The sequence below is a fragment of the Gorilla gorilla genome, chromosome 14 (assembly GCF_029281585.2).
Source record: "Gorilla gorilla gorilla isolate KB3781 chromosome 14, NHGRI_mGorGor1-v2.1_pri, whole genome shotgun sequence".
NCBI classification, from domain to species: Eukaryota; Metazoa; Chordata; class Mammalia; order Primates; family Hominidae; genus Gorilla; species Gorilla gorilla.
The window spans coordinates 186,087-209,542 of record NC_073238.2 but is presented as its reverse complement, the minus strand read 5'-3'; the positions used below and the strand labels follow the sequence as shown (position 1 = coordinate 209,542).

General features: G+C 54.1%; 1 long non-coding RNA gene and 1 pseudogene across 1 annotated transcript; both read left to right on the top strand.

Moving 5' to 3' along the window:
• Positions 1 to 1,070: 1,070 nt before the first annotated feature.
• LOC134757053 (scaffold attachment factor B2-like) lies at positions 1,071 to 14,679 on the top strand (annotated as a pseudogene).
• Positions 14,680 to 14,715: 36 nt separating this feature from the next.
• LOC134756946 (uncharacterized) lies at positions 14,716 to 15,501 on the top strand. The gene is made up of 2 exons (XR_010130438.1): positions 14,716 to 14,802; positions 15,105 to 15,501. It is a non-coding gene; the product is annotated as an uncharacterized lncRNA (long non-coding RNA).
• Positions 15,502 to 23,456: the final 7,955 nt, after the last annotated feature.

The window sequence follows — 23,456 nt, the reverse complement described above, 5'->3', positions numbered from 1 at the left end:
AAGGCATTCTTATAAAATGTCACTGTAGATTACTGCGGTCAGGCAGACCCAGTGATTGACACTAAGGCCACCCTGGTGGTTGTCGCAGGGATGAGGGAGAGGAGATGAGATGATTTACAATAGTCAGTTGTGGGATTTACCATTAATTACTATGGTGTGTATTTAAAATTTTTCTCAAAATGGTATATATATATATTTTTTTAAAGACAACTCCATGATGTGGAGGTTGAGAAGGGCAGAGGAGACGGGGCAATCAGAGAGGCTTCCGTGGCGTGGCTGGAGCTCTGCCGGGAACCCTGCCTGGGTCGGTTGGAGGAGAGGCCAACAGGTGCTTGCTGGAGGGCCTTGCAGGGGCCTGACTTTCCTGCCTGGACCCTGGCATGTCGTTGGTGTTGAGTCAGTGTGCAGTTTAATTAGACAAATGGCATTAGGGAACGCAGCAGCTGAGTTTGAGTGGCGAAGATGATTTATTTCACTGCTTAGAAGAAAGTTGCCTTTGGTTGAAATGGCACTTAACACCTTCCCGTATTCACTGGCACATAACATATTATTTTAACTCCCTAAAAGTATGCAGCAGTTACCGGTCGAGGGGTGTTGGCCTCAAGGGTAAATGGCCTGCCGCTCTGTGCAGCGGGGGCTTGGTGTCCTGCCACTGTGCCTCCATCCTGTTGAGGCTGTATTGGGAAGAAATGCTTTTCCCTATAAAGCTTATAAACAATGTTCCACACACACATGATGAAACATTAAACTTTTTAGAAGTGTTCTTATGTAGTTGGCGTGTTTCTCATGTCCACCTGCACACCACTTTTGCGTGCTAGCCTGTCTGACATTTTGGAAACGCATCCCCAGGAATTTCATTGTGCATATCCCTCAATTCAGCACATACTAGAAGTGGGAATACAGCCTGTATCTAAAGAGGAGTATTGTTATTACTATGGGTTTCAAATAATTTTTGCCACCTAATTGCCGCTGGGGTGATTTGTTTTGTGTGGACCTCTGAGTATGTGTGAGTCGAGGCTCTGGGTGAGCCGTTCCTGTTACAGAGTCTTGTGAACTCAAATTCGATAACCATGTCTTTAAATAGAACTATAATTAAGAAGGAAGAGAAGATTGAGAAGAAGGAGGAAGAAAAGCCTGAAGACATTAAGAAGGAAGAAAAAGACCAGGATGAGCTGAAACCCGGACCTACAAATCGGTCTAGAGTCACCAAATCAGGTGAGGAGAGCCTTTTAAGAGCTGTGGAAGGGGAAGGCCTGGCACGGGTGGGGAGTGGGGGTTCCGAGGGAAGGTGAGGACAGCATGCTCTGGTGACATGGCTGTTTCGCTGTTCATATGGCACTGTTAAAGAAACAAGAGGCTGTTGATGAAATGGCTTAAAGGAGTTTCCATACAACATCGGGAATTCAGAAGTGCTTGGGACTCAGGGCTTGTGTGTATTGCTGAACTCAGCTGCCTGAGTTCGGGCTTTTTCAGGGCCTTTGGCTGATTGTAGTGTGGGATTTGCAAGAGTGAGTTGTCCGAGTTTCTTGTAACTAACCTGATGCTATTTTGCAGGTGTGCAGTAAAGTTTTTCCCACATTATGTTAAAGCTGGAGGTAGTAAAAACACAGAGAAAAATGAAACCTCCAAGCATCTGTTGAAGTGGTTCTGTTTGGACGATGCCACTTCTGTTGTCATTTTATAAAGGTTCATTGTGCTTTACACCTTTGAATCCGTATGAGACTCAGAATGTTTTGTGGCAAAAAAAGTAAGCCAACTCCACCTCCCTCATCAAGGAAGAGAAAAACAGAAACAAAACCCAACCATCTGGAGCATTGAAATTTGGTATAGCACATTACAAGCTGGATCTTCAGCTCTCGGGCTAATTTACCCTGCGTCTCACGAGGAACGTGTTTTTAAAATGTTCCTCAAGTATTATAAATCTCCCCAAATAAGTCATTGTTCCAGTGGTTTATGCCTGGTGGTTCTGTCGTCAGGAGAGAGAATTGGTTTGGAAGCCTTTATTGCTGGAGATGAATGGAGGGAAGCCCACCCGTCTGGCAAGGCACTCCCTCAGAGTGGCAGTGTGATTCCTAGCACGGGCTGGATACTGCGGAGCTTCACAGAATGTCAGGGAGGAGTGACAGCATAGACCACCTCCGGAGCTGTGTGGGTTTAGAGTGGAGGGGTCACGGAGGGCTCTGCAGGATGGCTGTGCTTGTGTGCATGCTGCAGGTTTAAGCTGTAGGTTGGGAACATGTCCCTCTAGTTGTGTAAAGAGCTGTGAGGGTACCCCCATGATGCTGTGCCCGTGTTACCGTGTTGCTCACAACAGATGAGAAATAGAGGCTCCCAAGGCTAGTGTCAGTCACTTGACTCACGCCTTGTGTGTTCAAAGCCCAGGGTCCATCAGAGTGCTGTTTACTGCGGGAAGTTGGGGCGTCCACAGGTTTTGATAGTTTGTTGTGTTTTTTCCTGAAGGAAGCAGAGGAATGGAGCGGACGGTCGTGATGGATAAATCGAAAGGAGAGCCCGTCATTAGCGTGAAAACCACGAGCAGGTCCAAAGAGAGAGTGAGTATTGCCTCTGCCATCTCAGGGCCAGCTGTTTCTCACGATGGCTCCACGGCCCGTTTGATCCGCATTATGAAAACAGCACTGTTTTGCCTTTAAAATTGAAGTTTGTAGGAGGCGCGATAATTGTGTAGATTGCGGATACAGACACACACATGAATCCCGGTGCTTTCTGCAGAGCAGTGCGCATCCGTGTTTGCTTCCCTTACTGGCTCCTGACCGGGATGTGCCGCCTTCAGACAGAGCATTGGTTCACACGGCAGCTCACCGTAGGGTGGGATGGGCCAGACCCAGGCTTTTCGAGCCGGAAGGCAGGTCCTACTCTTTGGTTGACTTAATAGCAGGTTACTTTCTTTCATTGGTTTTTTAGTCTCCTATTGAATTAACCAAAAAGGTAGAGACCAACCTAGGACAGAGAGCTGGTCATGTTATCAGATCAACAGGTGCACCTCTCGAGTTGTGCACACAACTAGATGAAATAGCGTCTCATTTGCGTTTTTCACTCTGGGAAACAATAAAAACCTCTGCTTCCCAGCTGCAGGTTCTAGCTAAGATATTCATGAGGTGACAGTACTTTTTTAACGAATGTGGAGTTCACCATATTCAGCCAGGACCACTTTGTGTTGTTAAGACTTAACTTTTTTTTTTTTTTTTTTGAGATGGAGTCTTGCTGTGACGCTCAGGCTGGAGTGCAGTGGCGTGATCTCTGCTCACTGCAACCACTGCCTCCTGGGTTGAAGCGACTCTCCTGCCTCAGCCTCTCGAGTAGCTGGGATTACAGGCAACAGGCACACATCACCACACCAGGCTAATATTTTTACTTTTAGTAGAGACGGGATTTTGCCACGTTGGCCAGGCTGGTCTCGAACTCCTGACCTCAAGTGATCCACCCGCCTCAGCTTCCCAAAGTGCTGGGATTACAGGCTTGAGCCACTGCACCCAACTAAGACTTAGTTTTTAAAATGAACATTTGGATTTTATAAAGTATCAGTTCCTAATGTCATTTTTCACATGAAAATCATAAGATACAGAGAAATGTAGAGTAGAACATTGAAAAAGACCCATACTCTTACCCCCATGTAACTGTGATGTTGAAAATAAGTAGTGATGACACATGCATGATTAGAACATCTGGTCAGCTTGAGGAGATGCAGCACGGGCATACTAAAGCCTCCGTGTGTCCAGTTGGGCTCCTCGGCTTCCTCTGCACACACGTCCCCTGTGCCTGCCATGGGACCACAGACAGAGGATGTGCTGGAGCTTGCACTTTCTGTGTAATATGCCTTGGAGGTCTCTAAATACAGACACATACGGTTTGGCTTTTTTCCTTTTTGCTTTTTTTTCTTTTCGCTTTTACATATATTTTTTATTTTATGCATGATATTTACCTATTAAAAAAAATAAAGGGTGGGGGTGTCTCACTTTGCTGCTTAGCCTGGCTTCAAGTGATTCTCTCGCCTTGACCTTCCAAACTTGCTGGATTACAGGTGTGAGCCACCACTCCCAGCCTCTTTTAACGTTTAAATTTTGAAATAAAGTGCTGTTCAGAAAGGTTGTGGAGGGGACTTAAATCTCCTGGGTGTGTTGCACCTGCCAGGTCGCTAGTAAGTGGCTAAGCTGGCCTGAGAACCCAGGAGTCCCGTGCTGACACTGTTGCCTGCTGTGCTGCCCACTGTGCGGTGGTATGTGGACATCTGTCACCTTATTCTACTGCAGTGTGTGTAAGACATCTGCCCGTCTCGTAGGCAAAGCTTGCCATCAAAGTGCTGAGTGATGCGTGTCTCTCCTGTGTCTGTGTGCCCCTTTCTCTCCAGCCTGCATTTTATTAATAATTGGTGTAATGTCTCGTCTTGACCTTTGCTTGTCTTTCTGTTGGGTTGGTTTGTTTTTCATTGCTCGCTCTTTCTCTCCTATGGGAGCTAATTAGGAAAATAAACTGAGTAGCTTTTTAAAAATGTCATTTCCCAGGCCCCTGCCCCAGAGATTCTGTGTGGATCAGCAGGAGGCCTCAGGTTCTGTGTTGTTTAAAAGCTTCCTGGGAGGGTCTGATGTGTAGCCAGTTTGGGTGAGGGGCCCTGGAGAACCTTGGAAATGGGAGTCAGTTGTTACAGCTCTGAGCTTTATGCCACAGATAGAAAATGATGAATATAGGCTGGGTGCGGTGGCTCACACCTGTAATCCCGGCACTTTGGGAGGATGAGACAGCAGATCACTTGAGCTCAGGAGTTTGAGACCAGCCTGGACAATAGGGCGAAACCCTGTCTCTACAAAAATAGAAAAATTAGTCAGGCATGGTGGTGTGCACCTGTGGTCTCAGCTACTCAGGAGGCTGAGGTGGGAGGATCACTTGATCCTGCAGTGAGCTGTGACTGAGCCACTGCACTCCAGGCTGGACAACAGAACAGGACTGGGTCTCAAACCCAAAAAACCTACAAAAAATAAATTACGGAAGTTGGCTATTAGTGTTCTGTACCTTATTAGCAGCACTGTTTTGCATTAAAGCATTTTGGCATATTCTCTTTATTTATTTGAGACGGAGTCCCGCTCTGTCACCCAGGCTGGAGTACAGTGGCGCAATCTCAGCTCACTGCCACCTCTACTTCCCAGGTTCAAGCGATTCTTCTGCTTCAGCCTCTTAAGTAGCTGGGATTACAGGCATGCGCCACCACGCCTAGCTAATTTTTGTATTTTTAGTTGAGACGGGGTTTCACCATGTTGGTCAGGCTGGTCTCGAACTCCTGATGTTGTGATCCGCCCACCTTGGCCTCCTGAAATGCTGGGATTACAGGTGTGAGCCACTGCGCCCGGCCTGGCATATTCTATTTAGAGCTGTCTGCCTGAGTCCTGAGCCAGCAGTTGAGAAGTGAAACATGCAGTCTGCCCTCCAGCTGTCCAAACAGCTGGCCTGACTGCTGTTCCCTCTGAACTAATGGCCACAGTGGCCCTGTGCGGATGTGCCCGTGGCTCTGAGAGGCCTAGGTTTGCTTTGGATTATGTGAGTCCTTGGCTGTGCTATGCTAGAAGAACTGTGCCTGTAGGTTCTCTGAGGCGTGGGCCAACCTCTTCTCTTCCATGAATGCCCCTTGACATCTGAAAGCAGGATTCTGGATTAGGCAGTAAAATGCAAACTTGGAGGGAAGCAGCCTATGGCCTGGGCCTCTGGTCTGGAGACCACAGCCTTCCATCTACACCATGTGGGGCCAGAGAATCTTAGTCTCATGCACACGTGCATAATCTCCATTGTTTGTTTGTTGCAATCATTTTCCTGACATTAATAAACCAGTTTTGGTAAACAGAGCTCCAAGAGTCAGGATCGCAAGTCAGAAAGCAAAGAAAAGAGACATCTTGTCATTTGATAAAATCAAAGAACAAAGGGAGAGAGAGAGCGCCAGAGGCAGCGGGAACGGGAGATCCGAGAAATGGAGAGGCAGCGGTGAGTGGAGCTGGGTGGGGCGGTGGGCTGGTGGTTTCCTCTCGGGGTGGCTGTCCTCCCAGCTGTACTTGGAGTGCGCAGTCTGTGTGCCCGAGAGCCAGTGCCTGGGCTGGCGGGTGTCGTGCTTCACCTGGGTCCTCGAGGCAGGGGCCAGCACCTGTTCACACGTGAGCCGCCAGACATGCCAGGTGGCATGAATGTCATCAAAGGGCCAGGTGCAGTGGCTCACACCTGTAATCCGAGCACTTTGGGATGCCAGGGCCAGAGGATCACCTGAAGCCAGGAGTTCAAGACCATCCTAGGCAATGTAGCGAGACCCCACCTCTACAAAATATTTAAAAATTAGCTGGGCATGGTGGCGTGCACTTGTAGTCCCAGCTACTCAGGAGGTTGAGGTGGGAGGATTGCCGGAGCCCAGAAGCTCAAGGCTGCAGTGAGCTGTGATCACAACAGTGCACTGCAGACTGGGTGACAGAGTGAGACCCTGTCTCTTAAAAAGAAGTCATCAAAGCCCTTTACAGTATATGGGGTTTGGCTATGTTGCCAGGCTGATAACTGCTGGGCCCAAGCGATCCTCCTGCGTCAGCCTCCCTAAGTGCTGGATTACAGGCTGAGCCTTCTGCTGGCTCAAAGTCTATTTTCACCCCTCCTCTGGTGCTGGACCTTGGCCCGTGTGGAAGGCCCAGCCGTGTGTGGCTTTGATGGGATGGGATGGTCCCTGGGTGCTGAGGCCTCAGTCTTCCCTGTTGAAACCTTTCACCTAAGGTCAGAAACTGCAAGCAGAGTCCAGTTGTCATTTTGCCGCGGCTCCCTTCTGGGCTGTGGTCTTGAAGGAGGCTTGTCCCTCTGCCTTGACATTCGGCCTTTTCACGTCGGGATGCCCGGCGTTCTCTTGTCACTTTTCCTCAAATATTGCTCAGTAAAGCAAAAGCTGTGCTCACAGCATTTGGAAAATGTTCTCGAGCGAACCTAGAACACTATGTTGCCAGCTGTGCTGCCTTTGCTTTTCTTAAGGTAACTTTGTTAAGTAAGGTAACCCCCTGCATGCACAGCTTTAGGGAAGCCCGGTGAGCTTTTGGATCCATTTTTTTTTCCTGCTTCCAATACACACCCAGTTTTGGGCACCGGGCTTTCTCCTCGGAGGCTCACGCAGGGAGTTCAGGGCAGCCTCGCCTGTCCCCGCAGGGAGCGCGAGCAGCGGGAGCGGGAGCAACGCCTCGAGGCCTTCCATGAGCGGAAGGAGAAGGCCCGGCTACAGCGGGAACGCCTGCAGCTCGAGTGCCAGCGCCAGCGGCTGGAGCGGGAGCGGCTGGAGCCGGAGCGGCTGGAGCCGGAGCACCTGGAGCCGGAGCGGCTGGAGCCGGAGCGGCTGGAGCCGGAGCGCCTGGAGCGTGAGCGCAGGAAGGAGCAGGAGCGCAGCCACCGCGAGCGCCTGGAGCGGGAGCGCCTGCAGCTCGAGTGCCAGCGCCAGCGGCTGGAGCGGGAGCGCATGCGCGTGGAGCGGCTGGAGCGGGAGCGCGTGGAGCGCGAGCGCAGGAAGGAGCAGGAGCGGCTGGAGCGGGAGCGGCTGGAGCGGGAGCGCCTGGAGCGGGAGCGCCTGGAGCGGGAGCGGCTGGAGCGGGAGCGGCTGGAGCGCAAGCGCATGTGCGTGGAGCGTGAGCGCAGGAAGGAGCAGGAGCGCAGCCACCGCGAGCGCCTGGAGCGGGAGTGCCTGGAGCGGGAGCGGCTGGAGCGGGAGCGGCTGGAGCGGGAGCGCCTGGAGCGGGAGCGCCTGCAGCTCGAGTGCCAGCGCCAGCGGCTGGAGCGGGAGCGCATGCGCGTGGAGCGGCTGGAGCGCGAGCGCATGCGCGTGGAGCGCGAGCGCAGGAAGGAGCAGGAGCGGCTGGAGCGGGAGCGGCTGGAGCGCGAGCGCATGCGCGTGGAGCGTGAGCGCAGGAAGGAGCAGGAGCGCAGCCACCGCGAGCGCCTGGAGCGGGAGCGCCTGGAGCGGGAGCGCCTGGAGCGGGAGCGCCTGGAGCGGGAGCGCCTGCGGCTCGAGTGCCAGCGCCAGCGGCTGGAGCGGGAGTGCATGCGCGTGGAGCGGCTGGAGCGGGAGCACGTGGAGCGCAAGCGCAGGAAGGAGCAGGAGCGGCTGGAGCGGGAGCGGCTGGAGCGGGAGCGGCTGGAGCGGGAGCGGCTGGAGCGGGAGCGGCTGGAGCGCGAGCGCATGTGCGTGGAGCGTGAGCGCAGGAAGGAGCAGGAGCGCAGCCACCGTGAGTGCCTGGAGCGGGAGTGCCTGGAGCGGGAGCGGCTGGAGCGGGAGCGGCTGGAGCGGGAGCGCCTGGAGCGGGAGCGCCTGGAGCGGGAGCGCCTGCAGCTCGAGTGCCAGCGCCAGCGGCTGGAGCGGGAGCGCATGCGCGTGGAGCGGCTGGAGCGCGAGCGCATGCGCGTGGAGCATGAGCGCAGGAAGGAGCAGGAGCGGCTGGAGCGGGAGCGGCTGGAGTGCGAGCGCATGCGCGTGGAGCATGAGCGCAGGAAGGAGCAGGAGCGCAGCCACCGCGAGCGCGAGGAGCTGCGGCGCCAGCAGGAGCAGCTGCGTTACGAGCAGGAGCAGCGGCCCGGGCGGAGGCCCTACGACCTGGACCGGTGAGTCCCGCCCAGAGCGTGGGCAGGACGGAGACCAGCGTGGCAGCGGTGTTCACCCTTCCAGCAGAACAGCGGCTTCTCTTCCGTCCCTGTCGGTGGGGAGAATGAAATTTGATATGGAGCATGCGCCTTGGGGACCCCCCGCCGATCTCACTGCGCTGCTGCAGGTTTATCAGTTCGCTGTCCTCACCGGAGGCTGTGTAGCATCTTCCTGAACTTGAGTTATTCTGGGAAACTTGACGGCTGCCACTTGCTGAAGGGTTTGTGATGCTTTTCCTTTCCACTTACCCGTGGAGCATAGCTGTTCTCTGTCTTGCGAGACAACCGAACGCCCGTCAGGCCCAAGTTGGCCACCGCTGACTCTGCCGGTCTCATGTGTCCTTGTAGACAGAGAGGCAGAGCAGGCGCTGTGGAAAAGGAAATTGCCTCTGATTTAGAAAGTAGGTTTATTGGTCTCTAGCTACCCCAGGCGGCTTAATTGACAGTCACCCTTCACCCCGCTCTCCGTGAGCCTAGTTTTCTGGTAAAAATCAGGAAGAAGATAATTGGATGCCGTCCAGAGCTGTGTGTAGTTCACTATCACCCCATGTCATTCTCTTTGCTTTTGCAAGAAACTCAGAGGGAGATTCAGGCTCCCGTGGAAGGCAGGGAAAGTAAAAGTGTGGCAACTCGAATGCTATTCCAGAAGAATCAAATATTTCATTTCAGTTGCATTTGTGCTCATGAGGGGGGATCAAGGTAATAACAGCCTCACGAGACAATGAGCTCACAGCAGTGCTCCTTTCGGGACTGTTGGATGAGAACACAAGTGTGCCTCTTGGCTGTTAATGGCGGTTTTAATTTATCAGATCAAAGCAATGATGATCGAATGTTTAGAGATTAGCCCTGCAGGACATTTTAAACGATACTGGGTCTGGGGAGAGAGCTCCCCTCCCCACCTCCACCACCTCCTTTTTTCCTCCTCCTCTCTCATAAATGGAATTTGTATTCTTTTAAAATAAAAACCAACAGACGAGATGATGCCTATTGGCCGGAAGGAAAGCGTGTGGCAATGGAGGACCGATATCGTGCAGACTTTCCCCGGCCAGACCACCGCTTTCACGACTTCGATCATCGAGACCGGGGCCAGTACCAGGACCACGCCATCGACAGCTCAGTGGTCCTGTTCCCTCCTTTAGCTACAGTCATTGTGGGCACCGGGGCATCCAGCTGACCTCGTTCTCAGCCCAGTGCAGGGCTTCCTGTGTGCTCTGAAGCCTCGTTTACTTCTGAGATCCACAGTGGATGACTCTGGCCTTGCACAGAACTTGAGCGAGTTGCTGGAATCCCCAGCTTACCTCATAGGAAGGCATCTCAGAGCTCGTTCCATCCACCAACGCTTTTCATAGGTGGGCCAGGAGGGGCCTGAGTGCAGGCCATCTGCACCGAGCTCTCTTGTGAGGCAGCAGTGTTTGCCAGCACAACCTGGTTGTGCCCAAGAGCTACCAGAGAATTGATGGAGGACGTGCAAAATTTCTCATGAGGCCTGTTTTGTATTTCGAGGGTCTGGGTGGGTTTTTTAGCCTTTTAAAATGAGGAATACATCTAGTTTATTAAAAAGGCAGCCCTTGGTTTTCCAGTGTAAGAATCCTGCCTTTGGGCTCCCCTCGGCTGCACATCTCTGACCTATTTCCCCATTCATTGGCTCCTTCAGTCAGAATGTCAGAGCGGGGAGAACAGGAAAGGGAGGCTGAGAGGCCACACTCTTAATTCTGCTGGAGTTTGGGGTGGAGTTGGTGTGAATTTTGATGAGTCCCACGCATTGGGTCAGACCAAAGATGAGGGATCATCGGAGGCCTCTGTTTGTCCCTGTTCCCCTAACTGAGAGCTCCCCGAGGAATTTTAGTTCAGTGAGATCTTTATTCCCACCTCTTTAGGATCCAACTTCGTTTCTGCCCCCGGGAAAAAGCCTTTCGATTTGAGCTAGCTTTTTTCTTTTTTCTCAGGCCAGTTATAGTTTTTATGTGATGGGATGGAAAAAGTATCCCAGTCGTGAAACTTGCCTGACCTGCAGAAACGTGTAGTCGTGCCTGGTGCTGTTTGAACGGGATCTTTTCCTTTTGCAGGCGGGAGGGTTCGAGGCCAATGATGGGAGACCACCGGGATGGGCAGGTGAGTAGAGCCCCGATGCCAAGCCCTGGGGCCACTGTACTGCTGTGCGGGCATAGCGGACCATTTCAAGCCAGGCGGCCGCTTGATCCCAGAGAGGTGGCAACCAAGTCAGCACGTGTGGCGGGTATGCAAGTGTGGGTTCTGGCCAGCGACTAGAAGTACAAATATTTAGTCGGACGTGGTGGCTCATGCCTGTAATCCCAGCACTTTGGGAAGCTGAGGTGGGTGGATCACAAGGTCAGGAGTTCAAGACCAGCCTGGCCGACATGGTGAAACCCTGTCTCTACTAAAAATACAAAAAATTAGCTAGGCATGGTGGCGAGTGCCTGTAGTCCCAGCTACTCGGGAGGCTGAGGCAGGAGAATCGCTTGAACCCGGGAGGCGGAGGTTGCAGTGAGTCGAGGTCGCACCATTGCACTCCAGCCTGGGCAACAAGAGCAAGACTCCGTCTCAAAAAAAAAAAAAGTGCAAATATTTGATTGTTTTGTAATGCTCAAGTTTCTGTCATTTTCAAATATGTCGGGCTTGTTCTTCATTGTATCCAGTAGAAAACTCATGTGTCTCTTCATTGTCCACTTGCTCAGGGAGCCTTTGGGTCTTAGTACCTGTGGGGTCCCCCAAGAACCCAAATGGTGGTTGTCATTTAGCCCACATGTGCCAGGGTCGGGGGGATGGGGGAGCCCGGGCTTCCCCATGTTTCAAGTCCGTGCTGGGTGGGCATGGGGGGCTGAAGGCCACAAGAGTGGTCCCTGAGTCTCTGTGGTGCCATGCGGGTGCCCCGTGCATGGTGGCAGGGTGTGAGTTCTGAGAAAGCAGCAGCCCGGTGGAGAGGTGGGAGGTGGGCGGCAGAGTAATGGCCTGTAACAGCAGGCAGCACCCGCCTGCTTCCTGGCTGCTGGCTGCTCCATGCAGAGTTGGTTGGCCAGGGAGGCTGGAACTGTGGCCCTGCCAGAGCACAGGGGGGCTGACCCACCCGAGGGCCCTCCTGTTGTCGGAAAGGAGGCAGCGCCCAACTTCTCAGGGAAGACAGGGTTTGGTGACGTCTTAGTGGACCTTGAGCAGAGCTATTGAGGGCAGTAATACCAGGGTGCCCCTGGCTCCTGGGGCAGCTCAGGTGGGGCAGTGATGCAGCTGTAGGGGTGCGAGGAGGGGAGCCAGGGAGCAGAAGGTCAGTGAAGCAGGGCCCAGCAGGGCTGAGGCTGCACCCTTCAGTCCTCTCTCAGCTCCGCCCCACCTGCCACCCTGGGGCCTGCGGTGGACAGGCCTTCCGGAAGGTGGGCCTATGTGGGTGACATGGTCAGTGTCACCCTGTTCCTCTCCTGCCTTCCAGCACTATGGAGATGACCGCCATGGCCACGGAGGACCCCCAGAGCGCCACGGCCGGGACTCCCGTGATGGCTGGGGGGGCTATGGCTCCGACAAGAGGCTGAGTGAAGGCCGGGGGCTACCCCCTCCCCCCAGGTTAGTGGGTGAGCCCCAGCCGGGTGGGGAGCATCTGTCCTAACCTGGGAAAAGGTTGGTGCCTGGCTGAGCACGTCCCCAAGGTTTGATTCAGCTAGGGCAGCTTTAGGACGGGCTACCAGGGGTCCTGCCATTTGAAACCCCTGACTCAGAAAGTCCAGGTTCTCAAGAAGAAAGCATAGAACAGGCTTTCAGGGATGGAGCTGTCCAGGTCGCCCAGAATGGCCCATCCCCATTCTTGAGCTGGGGGTCGCCTGCAGCTGTGAATGTCTCGATCACGGGCTGCGTACACACTGGGAGAGACAGCGCTGAAGCTCTTAGTCCTGCCCCGTCCGTGGTAGAGCAGCCTCGCCCCTGCCTCCACGTTGCCTCTTGACACGTGTCTTCCTCGGGTTTTCTCTCTGACCCCTAGTTGCTCTGGGGTGGGTCTTCTCAACCCTGTCCTGCCTGTTAGAATCACTTATGAGGACCCTCCACCCAGGACTCGGGGCTGAGGACACTGGGCCAGGTCCTCCACAGGCGTCCAAAGCCACCTTCACCAGCACTGCAGTGGGGGTGCTGTTCTGAGCCTTGTCAGCATTGGTGGGGTGCAGGGCTTGTCTGGGAGGACTCTGGGTGCCTCTTTAGTTTCTTTGGCCAGCTGCAGTCACCCCTGCCTGTTTGTCCTGTTGCTGTCTGGGCTGGCCGCGAGGAGGCTGGTGGCAGGACCGCTTTGCGGCTGCCACCCTGCTTTCCTCTGTGAGCTGAGTGTCCTGTCTTGTCTCCAGCCCCGGCCCAGGGCTGCCTCGGCCCCTGCCCAGTGCCACAGGGTGGGTTTTGGCCCCCTGTGCTCCCCCGTTCCATCCCTCCCTCCGCGCTGAGAGGCACTTCCACCTCTGCCAGGGACTTTGACTCGGAGCTGTGCCGAGTGTCCCAGGACACCCGAAGCTTCTCCTGAATCTGTGGGCAGCACAGACGGTGGCAGTGCTCTGATCAGTTGGTGTGAAGTGTTCTCTTCTGTGAGACTTCATTAGCATTCCTGTTCTGTCACTTGGTGGCTTTTATGGTAAATACCTCGGGGGTGTAAACGGGAAACTCATCCACAGTGAGTAGCAGCTGGGCGCCATCAGGTCACCGAGGGCAGGTTCCACACGGGAGCTTTCCGCTCCCTCCAGGGCGGTATTGCACTTGCCTGGCAGTGCGCACTGGGGGCTCTGGTGGCCCCTCTCGGGCCTGTGGGCTGGCTCACTTGGCCTGACTCTCACTGCATCCGGCAACCCACAGCAGGCAGGCACTCATGCAGATGGGTCTGGCTGCTTTCCTGCACGGCCACTGTGACTGCTTGGCCACTTGGGACTCAGGACACTGGAGTCGGATTTTTATCTCCCAGAGTTTGTCTGAAACTTTAAACAAATAGCTTTCTTTAAGTATAATTCACACAACACACACTTCCCGTTCACGTGTGCAGTCAGTGGAGGTTTGCGTGTATGTGGATCTGTTTAGCCATCCGCATGGCTGATTCTGAAGCATTTTCATCACTTCAAAGGAAACCCTGCCCCTTTTAGCAGCCGCACCCCTTCCCCCCTGCCCTTGGTAGCCACAGGTCCCTTTCTGGCTCTGGATTTGCTTTCTTGAGTCATTTCTTGGCCTGCGCGGTGTGCCTGCTGGGCCTGGCTTCTCCCTAAGCCTTGTGTATTCAGGGCTCATCTCCACATGCTGCCTGGGCCAGCGCTTCCTTCCTAGTTAGGGCTGTGAACATTCCATGGTCCAGACACACTACATAGTGTTATCCGCTCATCAGTTCATGGGTGTTGGGGTCCTTCTCCCTTTGGCTGTTAGGAATCTTGCCGCTAGGAACATTCATGCATAGGTGTCTTTGGCCATGTTTTCATTTCTGGCAGGTAGGAATGGGTTTGCTGGGTCATGGTAATTCTGCACTTAACTTTTTGAAGAACCACCAAACTTTTCCACAGTGGCCACACCATTTTACATTTCCACCAGCAGTGGACAAGGGTTCTTCCCTTTCCTCGCACCCTCCACGGTGTGTGTTATTGTGTGATTCTAGCATCCCAGCCAGTGGGAGGTAGCATCTCGGTGTGGCTTGGATTGGCATTTCCGGGTAGCGTTGAGCACCTTCTCACGTGCTTACTAGCACATCTGTCTTTGGGGAAATGTCCCTTCCCATGATTTGCCCACTTGACATGCAGCCCTTGCTGTGTGGCATGACCCACCATGCAGCTGAGGCCAGGGTGGGTGTGCCTGCTGCCGACACAACCCTGGAGGCTCATTAGATGGCTGCATGTCTTTTTCTTTTGGCAAAGGGGTGGCCGTGACTGGGGAGAGCACAACCAGCGGCTGGAGGAGCACCAGGCATGTGCCTGGCAGGGTGCCATGGATGCAGGCACGGCTAGCCGGGAGCACACCAGGTGGCAAGGTACGGGGCTGGCTCCAGGGACGAGGGTGGCTGTGGCCCCCGCATGTGTCCAGGGGCTTCCCCAGGAATGGAGTGTTTGCAGACCCTTCTTCTCTTCTAGGTGGTGAGAGGGGCCTGTCTGGGCCCTCGGGGCCGGGGCACATGGCAAGCCACGGTGGAGTGGCGGGGTAAGGCGTGTCGTCCGTGGAGGACGGTGGTTCACTCCTGCTCCTCACTTCCTCTCCCTTTTTTGCATGTTTGATCAGCTGGCTGGGTTGGATGTTTTGAAAACAAAGCAAAAAGCAGCTCTTTGCAATTTATGCAAATAACGCTCTTGAGGTACCTGGAATACAATGTGTGATGATGATTTTTCTCACCTGGAAAAAAAAACCCAAGCGCTCTAAAGGCTGCGGGACCGTTACTGAACCCATGTTACGATGAAAACGCTGAGCACTTCAAGGGGAAAAAAAATGTCTGACTTTGTTCCTAGGCGAGGCGGCTTTGCACAAGGTGGACATTCCCAGGGCCACGTGGTGCCAGGTGGCGGACTGGAAGGTGGCGGAGTGGCCAGCCAGGACCGGGGCAGCAGAATCCCTCACCCACACCCTCATCCCCCCCGTACCCCCACTTCACCCACCGCTACTAAGTCCCACTCACTGCGAGTTTTCAGGTGGGCAGACGCACTGTTGAATCTGGTAGCCAGGGTTCCCTCGAACTTGGGGGATCTTTTTAAAAGCAAAGTAAATCCTGCCACCGTGTTGTAGCTCAATACAATGTGAACTCACTTTTTTTTTTTTTAATAAATGTGTTCTTGTTCTGCCATTTTTAAATCAAGGTTTCTGTTAACGAGGCATTCCATTTTCCATTAATAAAGTTTACCATTCGCAGTCTTGCGTGTGTGTGCACGTGCGTGAGTCCTGGTGGCCATAGAGCTCGGGATGGGACCAACCCTGGGCGCAGTGGTGTGACCACATGTTGACTGTTGGCTCTGCCAGGCGCTGCCAAAGTCTTTTGCCTGCATCATCCTACTGAGTTGTCATAACCACCTCAGGAAGTGGGCTGTCCAGGTCCCCATCATGGGATGAAACTGAGGCTGGGGAGTCAGCCCATGGGAACTAGGAATTCTTCAGGGGTTGCTGTGCACCATGGGGCCCTCAGACCAATCCCTTTATCCCGAGCCTGTCTCTGCGTGGGTAGTGGTGAGGGCGTGCCAGGCCCTGGGGAGCCCTCCCCCTGCCACCTCAGTCTGGGGCTGTGTCCCATGCTGGTGTGTGGTGGGCTCTGTTAGGGAGGGTCCGTGTGTGGTGGGCCCGCCCTCCCCTGGCTGCCAAGTGTGTCCTGCTCAGTGTCTGCTGCCAGCAGCTGGTTAGGAGTGGGATGGTGCTGACTCGGTGATGGGCCCAGGTGGTAGAACTGGTCCCTCCGTTCTTCTGGAAATGTCCATTTGTCTGCAAAAGTGCATTTGAGTGTGATGCCCATTTTCTTCCTTAAAGACTGTGCCAGATGAGGCACTTCACTGGCCGGGGTAGCCCGCAGGCTGCCGGCCCATGCTCGCAGCCCTCCGTGCCAGGGCCCTCCAGGGGCCGGCCACTGTGAGGCACAGCTGTTCTGTTCAGAACTGCTGGTGCATGAGCGGAGCTGGTGCTGGCCAGGGGTAGGGGCTGCAGGCATCTTGGGGCAGAGCATGGTGCATGGGGTTGGCCTAGTGCCCTCTCGGCGGGAGGGGCAGCCCAGCCCGGTGTGGAGTGGTGAGAGTTAACTGGCAGGGCCACCTGCTGGGGACCTCTTTTCCTCCCCTCCGTATCTAGGACAGCCACCTGCAGGCCCGTCCTCCAACTGCCGGTTCTGCTGGAGTTCCCCCCGCCCCCGCTGGGAAGTTAAGTTTTTAAAAAGCCATGTTAAAATCCAGCCCAGCTTGCCGCAGACACCGGAGCATGAAAGGCAGGTTGGCCCTGGCCTTCGGCGTCCTGTCTGGGCCTGAGCTGCCGTGAACGCATTCCGGAGCCTCCCCCACGGTGGCGGCTTCTGGAGTCATTTTCCAGTGGCAGGTGGACTGGGCGCCACGCCGCCTCCGTGTTGCACATGGGGTCTTCGCGGCTTGCCTGTCTCCCCGACAAGCCAGAGTCTAGAAATTGGGGTTGAGAGCTTCCCTGTTGGGCAATAAAAGGCAGGCTTAGCCTGCGTTGAGGAGGCAGCCTGGGATTGGGAGCAGGCCCTGTTTTCAGACCTCGGTGTCTCAGACGTCACGGAGCACCCCTTCCTGGAGGTGGGTGTGGCCTCCTGAACTATGAAGCAGGGGCTCATCCACTGCCAGGCTGCTCTATGGGAGCTGGAAAGGGAACCAGTCCCACTGGACATCCTATGGAGGCAGAAGAGCCCTGCCCTTTCCAACGAGCCGGGCCTGGAACCAGCTCTGTTCCACACAGAAACGAAACACTCAAGTTACCAGGACGGCTGTCACAAAGCACCATAGACTGCCTAAGGAAGCTCATTGGCTCTCAGTTCTTGAGGCCAGGAGTCTGAGATCTGGGTGTGGGCACGGCTGTGTCCTTCCCAGGCTCCGTCCTGAGCCTCCTGGCTTCTGGCAGCTGCCGAGCACCTCTGGGCATTCCTTGGTCTGTAAAAACATTGCCCAGTCTCGTCCTCCATCTTCATCATGTGGCCTTCTTCCTGCAAGCGTGTTTGTGTCCTGGTTCCCCCCCCCCACCTTTTTTTTTTTTTTTTTGGAGACACAGTCTCACTCTGTCACTGCTGGAGTGCAGTGGTGAGGATCTGGGCTCACTGCAGCCTCCACTTCCCAGGTTCAAACGATTCTCCTGCCTCAGCCTCCCAAGTAGCTGGGATTACAGGTGCCTGCCACCATGCCCAGCTAATTTTTGTATTTTTAGTAGAGACGGGGTTCCACCATGTTGGCCAGGCTGGTCTCGAACTCCTGACCTCAAGTGATCCGCCCACCTCGGCCTCCCAAAGTGCTGGGATTACAGGCGTGAGCCACCGCACCTGGCCTGTCTCTTTAATAATTGAGCGTAGGTACGTTATATTAACTCAACTTTTATTTCAAGAGAGAAAATGTGGGTGGGACAAAATACGTGATATGAAAAGGAGATGCTGATGGACGTGTGGGTGGTTCCCTCCTTTGGGCAGTTGTGTGTGAATCACGCTGCCGTGAGCATTTAAGGATATGTATGTGTTTGAACACCTGTTTTCCATTCTCCTGTGTATATACGTGGGACTGGGATGCTGGGTCCCATGCTGACTTTGTAACTCCCTGTGTTTTACTTCTGGAAGTATAGCCAGACTTTTCCACGGTGGTGGTACCATTATACATTCCTACTAGCACTATATGAAGATTCCAATTCCCCTTTTTTACGAGACAGGGTCTCGCTGTGTCTCCCAGGCTGGAATGCAGTGGCGCGATCATAGCTCACTGCAGCCTCGAACTCCGGAGCTCAAGCCATCCTCCCACCTTGGCCTCCCAAGTTGCTGGGTCTACAGGCATGAGCCACCATGCCTGGCCTTGGTATACCATTTGGTGGTGAATTTTGTTATGTATCATTTCCCATCGTTTTAAAGACGTTTTTAAAGGGGAGGGGGAGCTGTGGGGGCATCACAGGAATGAGAGCCACTGGGGCAGAAACAGGGAGCTTCTTGAGAGCAAGTTTAGGAGCCAACTGCCTGGCACCCAGGCTTCTCACTACCTGCCTGCCCACGGGCAGGTCATTACTGTCTGCTTTAGCCGCTTTAACTGGAAGGAGGGAGTAATCATTGTAGTTGCCATATGGGATCTTTACAAAGATTAGTTAATCCACATAAAAAGCTTGGCATACAGTAAATGCTTAATACATGTTGGCAGGCCCTGGGGAGCCCTACAGGAATAGAGCCTCGGGTGCTCATGTTTCACAGGGGCCCTGGCGAAATGCAATGCCAGAGGTCTGGAGGGGGTCCCGGTGAGGAAATGACCAGCTCCAGCCATACAGAAAGAAAACAGCAGAATCAGAATTAAGACCTTATGGCCTGGCGCGGTGGCTCATGCCTCGAATCCCAGCACTTTTGGACGCTGAGGCGGGTAGGTCACCTGTGGTCAAGAGTTCGAGACCAGCCTGGCCAACATGGGGAAACCCCCATTTCTACTAAAAATACAAATATTAACCAGGCATGGTGGTGGGTGCCTGTAATCCCAGCTACTCGGGAGGTTGAGGCAGGAGACTTCTTGAACCCTGGGGGGCAGAGGTTGCAGTGAGCCGAGATCGCGCCACTTCACTCTAGTCCCGGGTGAAAGAGCGAAACTCCATCTCAAAAAAAAAAAAAGAAGGAAAGAAAAAGTAGAATTAAGACCTTATGAAATGTCTCCACAGCTACAAAATGTGTCAACTTCACCAATTGCTAAATTTAGTATTCATAAAGATTTCATTACATTTCAAAACAGCTCCTAGGTTAGATTTTCTCATTCCCAAGGAACTCCCAAGCCTCCACGATGATTGCCAGTCTCAAATTGCATGCATGACTCCTAGTCCCATAATTTCAAAGGAAAAGTTAGAACAGGGCCTTTTGATTCCAAAAAAAACCCAACAGCCATAAAGTCAACGTTTAACGGGGATGCCGTGCCTTTTAACAGGTTTGCCGGACTGAGGGGCAGGGCTTCCTTGAGTCCCAGTGACCCACGGGAGAAGTGAGGCTGCTCCTACCTGGTCATGCGATGGTGACAAATCAGGGTTCGGATTCTGCTCTCACTGCTGGGTGGGTTCAGACCTCAGCCCTTCAGCCACTTCTTTGGTCAGCTGGATGGACTAGGAGAGCTTTGCTCTTTGTTTTTTGAGATGAAGCCGCGCCGTGTTGCCCAGGCTGGAGTGCAGCGGCACAATCTCGGCTCACTGCAACCTCCACTTCCCGGGTTCAAGCGATTCTCCTGCTTCAGCCTCCCAAGTAGCTGGGATTACAGGTACCTGCCACCATGCCTGGCTAATTTTTGTATTTTTAGTAGAGATGGGGTTTCCCCATGTTGGGCAAGCTGGTCTCAAACTCGTGGCCTCGGGTGATTCTCCTGCCTTGGCTTCCCAAAGTGCTGGGATGACAGGCATGAGCCACCACACCCAGCCACGAATTCCTTCACCTTAATCACATCTGCAAGGTCCCTTTGTCTTGGAGAGCAATGTGTTCATAGGTCCCAGGGATTAGGACGTGGGCATTCTCGTCCATCACCCTGGTGTACAACAGAATCCACTTTGGGAAGCACCCGATGTGCTTACCAGTCAAGCAAGTTAGACATCTCTAGTACCCGTGGCCAGCCACCGATTTATATGAGGACACCTACGGATGCCACACAACATCACCAAACCCAGACATACCCCGGTGCAGCTCCTTGGGAAACCGGAGTCAGTTCCTGGGAAAGTCAAGCGCGGAAGAAGGTTCTGAGCCCGAGGGAGGCTGAGATCCGCCCAGAGGTAGCGAGCCATGGAGCTGAGGCTGCAGCCCGAGGTCCCTTCTCCTCAGCCTCCCCAGTTGTCAGGGCGCCCCGTGCTGCGGTCACACGGTGGTGAAGGGATAGGTGTTTGGGGCACCAGTGAGCAAGCTGCGTACGTGAATGTGTACATAATTTTGCACATGCGCTTGGCCTCTAGAGTTGACCCCAAGGATAACTCTACACGTCCTACAGTGCTTCCAGAGACAACAATACTGGGCCAGAAACTGCCCCTAAATTACTCCCGGGAGCACCAAGAGCCGCTTCTCCGTACTCCTCAAATCCTCGTGAGATGCAGCTGCCTGCAAATATTGACACAGCAGCTGCCGGGTTCAGTGGAGCATAAGGTACTGAGGACCCGAGACATTGCCCTCCTGGGAGAGCTTCCTGGGCGGTCTGTGAACCAGGGCCCGGTGGCTCACGCCTGTAATCCCAGCACTTTGGGAGGCTGAGGTGGGAGGATCACTGGAGCCCAGGAGTTTGAAAGCAGTGTGGGTAATGTAGCAAGACCCCATCTGTACAAAAAAATAAAATTGGCTGGGCTGCTGGTGTACGCCTGTAGTCCCAGCTACCCACGAGGCTGAGGAGGGAGGATCACTTGGGCTCAGGAGGCAGAGGCGGCAGTGAGCTGTGATCACACCACTGCACTCCAGCCTGGGCGACAGGGCTGTCTCAAAAAAGAACAGCGTGGCACTGGCTGTGACTGAGGAGACCAGCCACATATGCCCAGCCCCTTCAAATTCTGCCCCCTGCAAGAGGTCTCCTCTGACCACTGGATCAGCAGCGCCTCATCACCCTCTGCCTTGTCACACCTGCCTGTCCTCGTGGCTCTGACCACTCGCTAAAGCATTGTTTATTGTCGGCACTCTCCACCTCATAAGCATCGTTGGGGCAGGCATCTGCATCTCCCCAGTGCACAGCCTTTTAAAATACAGGTTTTGGCCGGGCGCGGTGGCTCATGCCTGTAATCCCAGCACTTTGGGAGGGTGAGGCGGGTGGATCACCTGAGCTCAGGTGTTTGAGACCAGCCTGGCCAACATGGTGAAACTCCGTCTGTACTAAAAACACAAAAATTAGCCGGGTGTGGTGGTAGGCACCTGTAGTCCCAGCTACTCAGGAGACTGAGACAGGAGAATCGCCTGAACACAGAGATGGAGGGTGCAGTGAGCTGAGGTTGCACCACTGCACTCCAGCCTGGGTGACAGAGCGAGACTCCATCAAAAAAAAAAAAAAGAAAAAAAAAAGCAGGTTTTGGCCGGGCACGGTAGCTCACGCCAGTAGTCCCCGCACTTTGGGAAGGTGAGGTGGGCAGATCACCTGAGGTCAGGAGTTCGAGACCAGCCTGGCCAACATGGTGAAACCCTGTCTCTACTAAAAATATGAAAATTAGCTGGGCATGGTGGCGCATGCCTGTAATCCCAGCTACTAAGGAGGCTGAGGCAGGAGAATCGCTTGAACCTGGGAGGCGGAGGTTGCAGTGAGTCAAGATCGCACCACTGCACTCCAGCCTGGGAGACAGAATGAGACTCCATCTCAAAAAAAATAAAAAAGTGCTTTATGCAATATCTGGCATACAGTAGGTGCATAGCAAGTGGTTGTGGTTCTTTGAATTTTTTTAGCAAGATACAGGTCTAAACCAGGGCTTCCCACTCCTTGCCCAACAGAAATCCCTCCCCTCTGCCCTCTAAGAAATTAAGTGTGGCCTATAGACTTAGGGAAGGGGAATCGTTGGGCTCGATTTCCATTGCAGCTGTAATCTATAATGTTGCATTACAGTTTTTAAAACAAGAGGCCCCTCTGGCCTCTCAAATGCTGCACGCTGTGGAGTTAAGTGCTGGAAGCCACTGATGGTGTCTCTCGGCTTCTTCCAGTCTTGCAATCATAGCCACCTCGTGCCAACGAGCTGTGAAACTACTGGGGTGCCCCGTGTACCCAGCCACAGAAAACGCATATCAGGCCTCACGGGGAGCTCGTAAAAGGCACTGAAGCTTCCCCTGCGTGGATGCTGCCGGCCACAGCAGACCAAATATTTACAGACTCAGTTGAAATGAAACCCAGCAGGGTGGATCTCACAAGTGGTCCGGGAAAGGTCCCCATTGCTGGGGAAACAGTGCACAGAGCAGGAAGGAAACCCACTTGGCCAAGGCCCCCTGCCAAGCAAGTCAAGATGAAATCCAGGCTCAAGAGCCGGGCTCTGAGTCCTTTGTTTTCTTGCTCATTTAGCTTAGCAAATGCTTCTTGGGTACTTACTGCGAGCAGGGCTCCATGGCAGGGATGCAGCCATGACTGAGACAAGCCTGCAGGTTCCTGTTGTCTGGGGGTGGAATGAGACTGGCTTCTTGGAGGAGGGGACTGGGCAGACCTAAGCCATGAGGAGTGAAGGAGCCCCAGAAGGGCTTTCCAGAAGAAGAAACAGGGTGTGCAGAAGCCCCCAGGAAGGAAAGGACACGCCTCCCACCCTTTTTTTGTTTTTCGGAGCGATGGGGTCTTGCTCTGTCGCCCAGGCTGGAGTACAACGGCGCGATCATAGCTCACTGCAACCTTGAGCTCCTGGAAGTAATCCTCATGCCCCAGCCTCCTGAGTAGCTGGGACTCCAGGCATGAGCCATGCACCTGGCCTAGCACCTTTGAGCAACAGAGCAGGCAGGAACATGGGGACCTGGGGCCGCAGTGGCTGATCAGGGATGGGACCACCAGCCTGTAGGGTTTCTTCTTCTTGAGAAGAAGAGAGCCAGCCCTCCTCGAAGGGTTTGAGGGTAACACTCAAATGTCTCTCTTCAGGCCTTTCCTTGCTTGAGATCCAAATCCTCACTGTCCCCGTGTCCCCGGTCTCCCCATGCCATGAGCACTTTCACCTCCAGGAAGCTAGCACCAGCCAGCCCTGGGGAAGGAGGGGCGAGCCACACTGGACTCAGGGCCCTGGCTCTGTTTGGACACAGCAGGGAGGCCACAAGCCACCTCCAGTTTTGGGATCCCTGCTCCAAAGACCAGAACATAGGAGCAAGCAGGCTGGCAGAACTGGTGGGCACAGCTGGGCATGGTGCCTCACACCTGTACTCCAAGCACTTTGGGAGGCCGAGGCAGGCAGATCACTTGAGACCAGCCTGGTCAACATGATGAAACTCCATCTCTACTAAAAACACAAAAATTAGCCAGCTGTGGTGGTGCACGCCTGTAATCCCAGCTACTCGGGAGGCTGAGGCAGGAGAATCACTTGAATCTGGGAGGTGGAAGTTACAGTGAGCTGAGATCACACCACTGCACTCCAGTCTGGGCGACAGAGCGAGACTGTGTATAAAAAAATAAATATAATTAGCCAGGCACGGTGGCTCATGTCTGTAATCCCAGCACTTTGGGAGGCTGAGGTGGGTGGATCACCTGAGG